At 40.8% G+C, this 9,070-nt stretch overlaps 1 non-coding gene across 1 annotated transcript; it reads left to right on the top strand.

Moving 5' to 3' along the window:
- Window positions 1-5,938: 5,938 nt before the first annotated feature.
- Window positions 5,939-6,064, top strand: LOC138810277 (U6atac minor spliceosomal RNA). The gene has a single exon (XR_011367081.1). It is a non-coding gene; the product is annotated as a U6atac minor spliceosomal RNA (small nuclear RNA).
- Window positions 6,065-9,070: the final 3,006 nt, after the last annotated feature.

Below are 9,070 nucleotides of genomic sequence, written 5' to 3'. Positions count from 1 at the left end.
ATCCCAGATCTTAGAGGCTAGAGGACACTCGTACTTGAGTGCATAGGTGAAAGTCTAAGGGGAAATTCCCCATCACTGCCCCCTCCTCAATATCCAGGTAAAGACCAAGGGTCCAATGGAGGTAGTAGAATGAAGTCTTTCAACCTTGAAATCAAAAGGTCAAGTTTTCCATGTGTTTATTTGTAATTTTGTTTGCTTTAGAGCTTTAGAAATTATGGAATAACATGTATGTACAGATGTATGTGTATCTATATGTATATATAGTTCAAATACAAAAGTATATGTAGCAAAACCCAAGATCCCTATTTTGATATCTCCTATCCATTCTCTTCTTCACAAGTAACCAACTTCTATGTTTGTGGACATTTCGCTCTACACTGACATTGTCTACATGTTTACATTTACAGTATGAATTCAAGCCTACTGTTTGCAGCAGTGCTTTTACACAGCTTGCTGACTTGAGTAAGGCCAAGCTGAGGTACCTTCTCTTTTGAATTTTAAGTTAGTACAGAGTCAAGGAGTCTTTGGGCCCCTGGACTCCAGATCTAGAAGAAGAATTGTTCCAGTTATCGTGACTGCTTCCTTATCACTATTAAAAACTTCGTGGCTTAAACAACATACCATTCGTCTTACTCTCTAAGTGCCAGAGCTGGGATGTCTCATCTCTGCTCTACTCAATCTACACTGCACTAGGCCAAAGCCAGAGTCAGCTGAAGTCATGCTCTTGGGTTTGGCTGGCAATGCTAGTGAGAGGCTGGGATTGAAGCTAGAGCAATCACACCTGGCCTCTCTGTGTGGCTGGGTTTCCTTGAAGCATGGTAGCTTGGTTCCAAACACTGGCAACTTGATAAAGAGAGTTGGATGGAAGCTATGCTATTTTGTGATGTTGAGGATGGACCCCAGGACCTTGCCCAATCTGAGCAATCAGCCTACCACTGAGCTATATTCCCAGCTTGCTGTGCGGCTTTTTAAGACCCAGCCTCTTAGAAGTCATTTATTGTTTCATTTCTGCTGTCTCCAAACCTAACCAAGTTAAAGAGGAGGAAGAATTGAGTCCACCTCTTTATAGGGGCTGGAAAAACACAAGGGATGAAAAATGTCAAAAATATTCTGTGCTTTTTTATTTGGGGGAGGGTGGATTGGGAAAGGTTAGCCCAGGTTGGTCTCAAGCTGTCGATCATTCTGTCTCAGCCTCCTTAGTGCTAGGCACCATCATGCCAAGATGTGTGGCCTTTGTTTTAGAACACAATTTAACATCCTCATTGCATAAATCAGGGCTGTAGCCCTTGATGCATTCGTACCCACTGTCAGATAGGCTTCTGAAAGGAAGGGTATTTAACTCTGAGAGGAGACAGTGGCTAGAGGAGGCAAAGCTTGAGAATGAGTTTTTATCACCACACCTTCCCTCTCTTGGGGAAGAAAGGACAAAAGAAATGGAGGGAGGAGGGGAAGTGGGGAGATTGATAGAGTTCTTTTTATGCTTGGTTCCATATACAGTGACCATTTACCATTCTGCCAGGAGAAAGCTGGCATTTGTCACAAGCACTTTGTAATTAAAACCTTCTCTCCTAACATACTGGCAGTGCAATCCCGGAGAGGTACCAATACTGAGATTGATAAGGTTTGTCCCAGTTCAATATTACTGTAAACTTCTAATGTGTGTAGGTAAGATACAACTCCACTTCACAGCAGATAAAGGCGGACACAATGATCCATGAAAGAAACAGAGATGCTGCCCACGTGAAATGAGCCGGTGTATGTCCCCTTTCTCACCTTGCACTCTTGTGGCTCTACTTCTAGGCTACCAGCTCTCTGCTTGAGGTTTACTGATGCTTTCCTTCAGGGATCATTAAAAGTGATTTGTGAGCTGGCAAGCTTGCATTCGCCATGCTCAGGCTTCAGTTTATAGCCTATACCTTGGGATGGGGTGTCTGGAGGACTGTTTCCCATCCAGGAAATCTGCTCCAGCCAGTCTACTCTATTGGTGATGGATGACATCGGGCTTAAGTGGAAGGACATGGTTCCCTGGGAATCGGGGGTAAGAGTGGAGTCATGGCTTAGGTGACACCTACTCCTCTTCCCCACATCAGCCTGCTACAATGAAGAGAGCCATGGAACACAGAGCTTTGAGCAGCCTACATTCCTGGCAGTAGGGACCAGAGCCATTGCTCCGTGCAGTAGCGTTGCCTCAGATGACCTAGTTGCACAAAGAAACCTTTAGCAGAGGATTTTGTTTTGTTTTGTTTTGTTTCCATTGCTGGGATATGCTTGCTTCCCAGCATCCTCTTGACCTTTCTTTCCCCTTGGGAAGTGGTTTCATTTATAAGTAGATCCAGTACCACTTGGACCTCGTAGATGCATGAGCTTAGTCACTGTGCAGTAATATACATATTTTGTCTCCAGACAGCAACCCTCTCTAGGATGGATATGGCCAGCTTGCTCAAGGGAAGGCTATGTTCCCAGAGTCCTCTAAGAGTAGAAACAAAATGCCCACCTGCCCAATTTCTTTCTGGTCTTTCCCTTCTCCACAGTCGTTGTCAGTAAGAACATTTGCACAGCATCTCTGTATCCTGAGTGGTGCTGCGTCCTTAGGTCTGTGGGAGAGGGGTGGGAGGGATGGGTCTTGACATTTATCATCAGGAATGAGTCCTGTTGCTCTATGAAGTCCAGTCTCAGGTCAGTGTCTCACTGAAAGATACCATTCCACTACAAAAGGGTAAAGCAGATCCAGATGACACTGGTGTGATGGTGAGCTTCATGTGTACACAGGACTAGTCCTAGCACCGTATTATTCGAACACTGATCTGGACATTTTGCCATGTGGTGTTGTATAGCACATGATAATCAGATAACTTTGAGTAATGAAAATTACTCTCGACAGTGTGATGGGCCTCAGGGGAAAGCAGAAGATTTCTAAAGGAAGGAGAAATCTTGCTTCTAGATAGACAAGCTGCATCAGCTCCAGACACAGAGTTTAAAGACAGGCAGCCTGTCTTGTGGGTTTCAGATTTGGTGGCCCACACAATGACATAAGACAATTCTTGGAAATAAATGGTAATACATATATATGTATATGTATATTATCTCTTTATTACATCTGTATGTTTATGTTCCTGTCCTGGTCTACATCTGTTTCTCCTATCCACACCATCTGTATTTCTCTCTACTACCTATGTCTCTAGAGAGGTATCCACTGAAAGAAGATGAAGGAAGACAATTCATAGCCCACAGAGACATTTATTGACTTTTCCTACTGCTCTTGTTACTCTGTTCTCCAATCCCCAAATCTATTATGTTAGACAGAGAAGTACTGCCTCTCCCCTACAGAAACCTTCCTCAGTACTTATCACTCCCTGCTCCCCTCCTCCCTCCTTCCTTTCTCCCACTCCCATTGTCTCTCTTAGACTCAAGCCATGCCTTTCTCACAGAGGACCAACCATCCTAGTGCCTTTGCTTCACAAACAAGCCCCAATAGTCCAAATGTGGTCATGAGGAAAGGGTTAGCAGAAAGTGTTGGGGGACCAGCCACCCATACACATCAGACAGGCTAAAGAAAGAGGGTGCTTAGATCTTAGTTGTCATAGGGCTGGGAAGGTGGCTCAGTGGTAGAGTGCTTGCCTTGCATGCCTGAGGCCCTGGGTTCTATTCCTCAGTACCACATAAGAAAAAAGAAAAAAAACCGGAAGTGGCACTGTGGCTCAAGTGGTAGAGCACTAGCCTTGAGCTGAAGAGCTGAGGGACAGTGCCCAGGCCCAGAGTTCAGGCCCCACAACAAACCAAAAAAAAAAAAGAAAACAGATCTTAGTTGTCATCTATTAAACTTTATAGCTGGGCGCCGGTGGCTTATACCTGTAATCCTAGCTACTCAGGAGGCTGAGATCTGAGGATCTGGATTCAAAGCCAACCTGGACTAGAAAAGTCTGTGAGACTCTTTTCTCCAACAAACCACCAGAAAGCCAGAAGTGGAAGTGTGGCTCAAGTGGTAGAGTGCTCACCTTGAGCTGAAGAGCTGAGGGATAGTGCCCAGACCCAGAGTTCAAGTCCCATGACTGACAACAACATCAACAACAAAAACACCTTACTTTTAAGATAAACTAATTAAAGAGAATTTTCCTGGAATCTGCATAACCATTGATAAAGCTACACCTACTTTACCCTCTTAAAGAAGAATGTTGTTGTCCCTTTTTTAAGAGCTGAGGAGACCCCTAACTGCAGAAATTCGAAGCATTATCCAAGATCTCAGTTTAGGTTTTAGCTTACTGAAGACAAAGTTGGGGTTACAATCTAAGATTCTCCATCACTATGCAGGCCCTTTATGAAAGAGAATACACCTAGTTCACATGACATTTTTATAAGTCATCTATGAAGACTAAAACCCACTCTGGGCAGAATACTAAGGTCAAAGAGACACAGTTCTACCTTCAAAGAGTTCATGGGTGAGGGAGAGAGGGAGCAGACATTGATATAACAACCTCTACTTTCTCACCAATGTTGAGGGGGGGGAGGCAATTTGTGCAGGGTCCTCCTTTAGATGTTATTTTCTACCTTTTGTTTAACGTCTTCTTTCATAGAATATCATTCAAACTCCATTTCCTCAAAATATGTCAAGGATTCTATATTTCATCTCAGAGATGTACATAAGATATGGACCTGTGAGTGCAGGGTCCAGACTTCAGAGATATATCATCGCTCCCCAAGCATAAGTAAGCTGTCTCTGTGGTTAGGAGCATTGTTCTGTGAGTTCCCAAGAAAGGGCTGGGGAATCAGTCTTGGAAGGGAAGAAAACACAGTAGAAGAATAATCTCAGGGGGCTGAGAAAAAAGGCTTCCAGACTCCCTTGAGCTTTGTGGACTCTCCCAGCCTCCTGATTCCTGTTCCCACTCTTCTATTAGTTTAAAACTCATTTAAAAAAGATAATTAAAAGCAGAGACAATGTTCAAAAGAAAGAAGGCGGGGGATAAAAAAAGATTATATAAGGCAATAAAAGTGATTGGAAGAAGTATTTAGAAAGACTCAAATTAGATAACAGCAATTATATTTTTTAAAAAAGAGAACAAATTTGTACGATTAGCAATCAGAGTAGATATAAAATAGCTTCAAGTAGAAAGTCATAATTAACAACATAAGGCCAAATTGCAATGAATGTTAGTTATGAAGTAAATTACAATTAATTAGGCATTTGAAGATTAACAATCAAAAAGGTAGAGATAAATAGTATTAAGTTTAAAAACTATAATTAATTAAAGTATACTTTAGAAATGATGAGTAAAACAATACAAAAATGGACAAAGAACATGCATTTACATATGCAGAAATTCAACTAACATGTAAATGGAAAAATATTCAACCTCACTATTAGTAAGTGCAAGTTAAACTATGAGCCACTGAATTTTGCTTTCAAATTGGTAATAGCTTGAGAAATAAGAATGGTCAATACAGGAAAGGGTACAAGAAACAATTACCTCAAATCCCACAGATGAAATTGCAACTTATTTCAGCATACAGCAGCAAGTAAGACATGAGAGATTCCACAATATACATCATGTTTTCCCAGATAATGTCATTGTTAGAAACTTATTCCAAGCAGATGATAATAAGTAAATAAAAGTATACAAAAAATATAGCCAAGTGCCAGTGGCTCATGCTTGTTATTCTAGCAACACAAGAGGCTGAGATCTGTGGATTGCAGCTCAAAAGCCTAGGCAGGAATATCTGTGAAACTCTTATCTCCATCTTACAAAAAACTAAAAGTGGAAATGTGGCTCAAGTGGTAGACAACTAGCCTTATGTATAAAGGTTCAAAGACAGCTCTAAGATCCCAAGCTCAAGCCCTAGAACCAGCAAACACACAAAAATATAAACAAAAATTTATGTAGGCAATCACAAATATGTAGCATTGTCCTCATCATTGCTGTAATGCTTTCAAAACTTAAGTAGAGTGTTGTATGAAAGGAGAGAAGGTTAGCACTCCCCTTGACAAGGATGGAAGAGGCCCTTGGGCCTGACAACACGCATACGGTTAAGGCATTGCCACCTACTTCTTGGCATCTAACCATCGTTTTTATGAGAAGTACAAGTTGTCATGTCCAAAACGAGCTTTACAATGTCGGTGCGGGGGGGGGGGGGGAAGGGGGGGAAGGAGAAGGATTGGGATTGGGGGGGAGGGGGGAGGCTGGGAAGGGATGTGAAGGGTAAACAAAGGAGGAGGCTGCAAAGCTTGGTAAGAAATGTACGCATTATCCTGCCCATGTAATTGTAACTCCTCTGTACAGTATGTTCACAAATAAAATTAAATTAAATTAAAAAAAAACTTAAGTAGAAAATTTCTAAATACTTGATGGTAGGAAATGTGACAAACAGATTAAGATTTATCATTAAAAACACTATTTTTAAAGAATATTTAATGATATAAAAGAGAATTGTAACATGATAAGCAGAAAATCCAGCAACTAAAGAATAGTACATGAGCCCAGTGCCAGTGGCTCACACCTGTAATCCTAGCTACTCCAGAGGCTGAGATCTGAGGATCACAGTTCAAAGCCAGCCCGGACAGGAATGTCCATGAAACTCTTATCTCCAATTAACCACCAGAAAACCAGAAGTGGTGCTGTGGCTCAAGTGGTAGAGTGCTTGCCTTGAGCTGAAGAGTTCAGGAACAGCGCCCAGGCCCAGAATTCAAGACCCACAACTGATTTTAAAAAAAAGAAGAAGAATAGTATATGACTCCATTTGTTTTAGAGAAAAAAAAATATGTGTGTGTCCTTAATATATTAGTTCTTATTTATAAGTTGTAGGTAGATATTGTGAATAATTTAAATTTTCAGTCTTTTGTTTATCTATGATTAATATGGTGAACACATGTTATTTTCAATAAGCAAAAGTTACTCAAGAAAGACAAAGGAAATAGGGTAACAGCTTACAAGTAATTATAAATTAAGAATTTAAAAATAGGATCCATTTAGAACTTAGAGATCTTAAACATACAAACAAAATACAACCTGAAGAGATTGGAAATAACATTAATAATATATTTGAAATCAAGGAGAATATAATAAGCATTTTCAGAATAACACAAAAATCACTATTTATTGAGTCTTTAGTGAATGCCAGATGCCATCTATGTGAGGTGCTTTCAATATATTATCTAAAATCTGCGTAATACAGTATTCCTTTATTCACATGCCTTATTGGCTAATAATGAGGAAAAGGCAGAATCATGAACCAAGGCTATTTAGTTTATAGCAGCTTCTAGATTGACAATCCATTCCTCTATCAGAAGCTCCTATCACAGCTAACTGTGGGGATAAATGACTCTCTTGCCATTCACCACATATCAAAAAAAATTACATTCCAATGTTTTCTTAGTCTCCAACTCATTCTATAGTTTTAATCTCCATTCAGATCCCAATGATCTTCCCTCCCTCCCCAGCTAAAACTCCTAATCCAGTCTCCGCCTACTACACCAGCAATTTAGGAGTCCAAGTAGACTTGATTTTGTATAATGATAATGTTGTACAGGAATTCAGTCGTGAGAAACAGAAGCTACATCCTGAGAGGTTGAATTGGGAGTCTTTATGGGTAACCATGGGTGGACTCCAGTCTAAAAGACCTGCAGCCCAGAGTCAACTAGCACAAAGCTTTTAAAGATAAAAACCCTGTGTTTGGGGTGGAGACCTAAACCCAACGTCAGAAGACCACATAAGGAAATACTCAGGGCTGAGCAAACCTTCCCACAAAAGGAAACAGTCAGGATTGAGCACTCTGTGGCAATGCTTTCCTGGGGCTAAACAACGTGACATCTGCAATTCAAAGAATGGCCTATCTTACCTGTAGGCCTTTTGGAGCTGGAAAGCCCCCACAACCCAGCAAAGCACCAGGATGGCTGTGAGGACCAGGCATGTTACTTAGACCCAGGCTCTTTATTTCAATAATAATCCCAATGCGATGCTAAAGTGAGGAAATGTGGGTGATGCTACACAAATATCTTTATAAGTTGGCATGCTGTATGTGGCCATTTACAGAAAAGAAGACTCAAGTTTGTTTGCTTGTGCAGCTTCAATTCCAGGAAAACATCTGACTTTAGAGCCAAGTGATCGGACCAGAGCTGTTTGTCCCTCCAGTTCTCTGTCCTGTTCTCTCTGCTAGCTCCATTTCAAAGGGGATCACCCCCTTGGTTGTCTATTCAAATCTTTTTTTCTCAGAAGAAGGACATTTTCTCTCTTAAAGGCATCAGGGAATGCGCTGATAGGTGTCGGGTCTTCCTCTGGCCCACGAAAGACGGATGGGATCCGAGGAAAGGTAAGTGCGGCCGCTCGCCCGTTCCCCAGCCTCCCTTAGCCCGGAGACAATCAGACGCAGCGAGGAGTCAAGTCAAGCAGGAAAACTCGTTCATTTTATTTTATTTTTTATGATTAAGTTATTTTATTTTATTATTGAAAGTAAGTGGAAATTTAACTATATCAACAAATAACAATAAAATATTTTCTTGTCATAGAAAAATAGAGTAAAACTGAGAGTGAGGGAAAGGTGTGACATTGTCCAAAAAGAAATGTACTCATTACTTGAGTTATGTAACTGTAATCCCTCTGTATATCACCTTTTTTTTGTCCTGGAATAAATAATATAATTTTTCTCATTTTTTTATTGTGAGAATACCGTACAGAGGAATTACAATTACATGGGCAAGATAAAGAGTACATTTCTAATCAAGCATTGTTGCCTCCTCATTGTTTCCCCTTCCCATCCCTTCCCATACTCCTCTCCCCACCTAACCCTCCCCATCCCCCACCAAAGTTGTTAAGTTCGTTTTTCGACATAATGACTTGTACACCTCATTGTTGCAATGGGTCCACCTGTATCCCTATTTAAACGATTTGGTTTTTTCCCTTCCCCTCTACAAATTATACCAACATCAAATACAGTGAAAGTATGGGTTATTCTGTGGGGGAGGGACATACAAAGCAACATAGAAATCATCTTATAAATATGATAGAAACAATTACATGAAAGAAAGGAAAACTCGTTTATTACCACACAACAAACACTTTTTAAAGCAAAAAAGACCCGATGG

Source organism: Dipodomys merriami, unplaced genomic scaffold (genome assembly GCF_024711535.1).
Source record: "Dipodomys merriami isolate MVZ:Mamm:240054 unplaced genomic scaffold, mDipMer1.0.p SCAF_5, whole genome shotgun sequence".
NCBI lineage: Eukaryota > Metazoa > Chordata > Mammalia > Rodentia > Heteromyidae > Dipodomys > Dipodomys merriami.
This window is presented reverse-complemented; position numbering and strand designations above follow the sequence as displayed.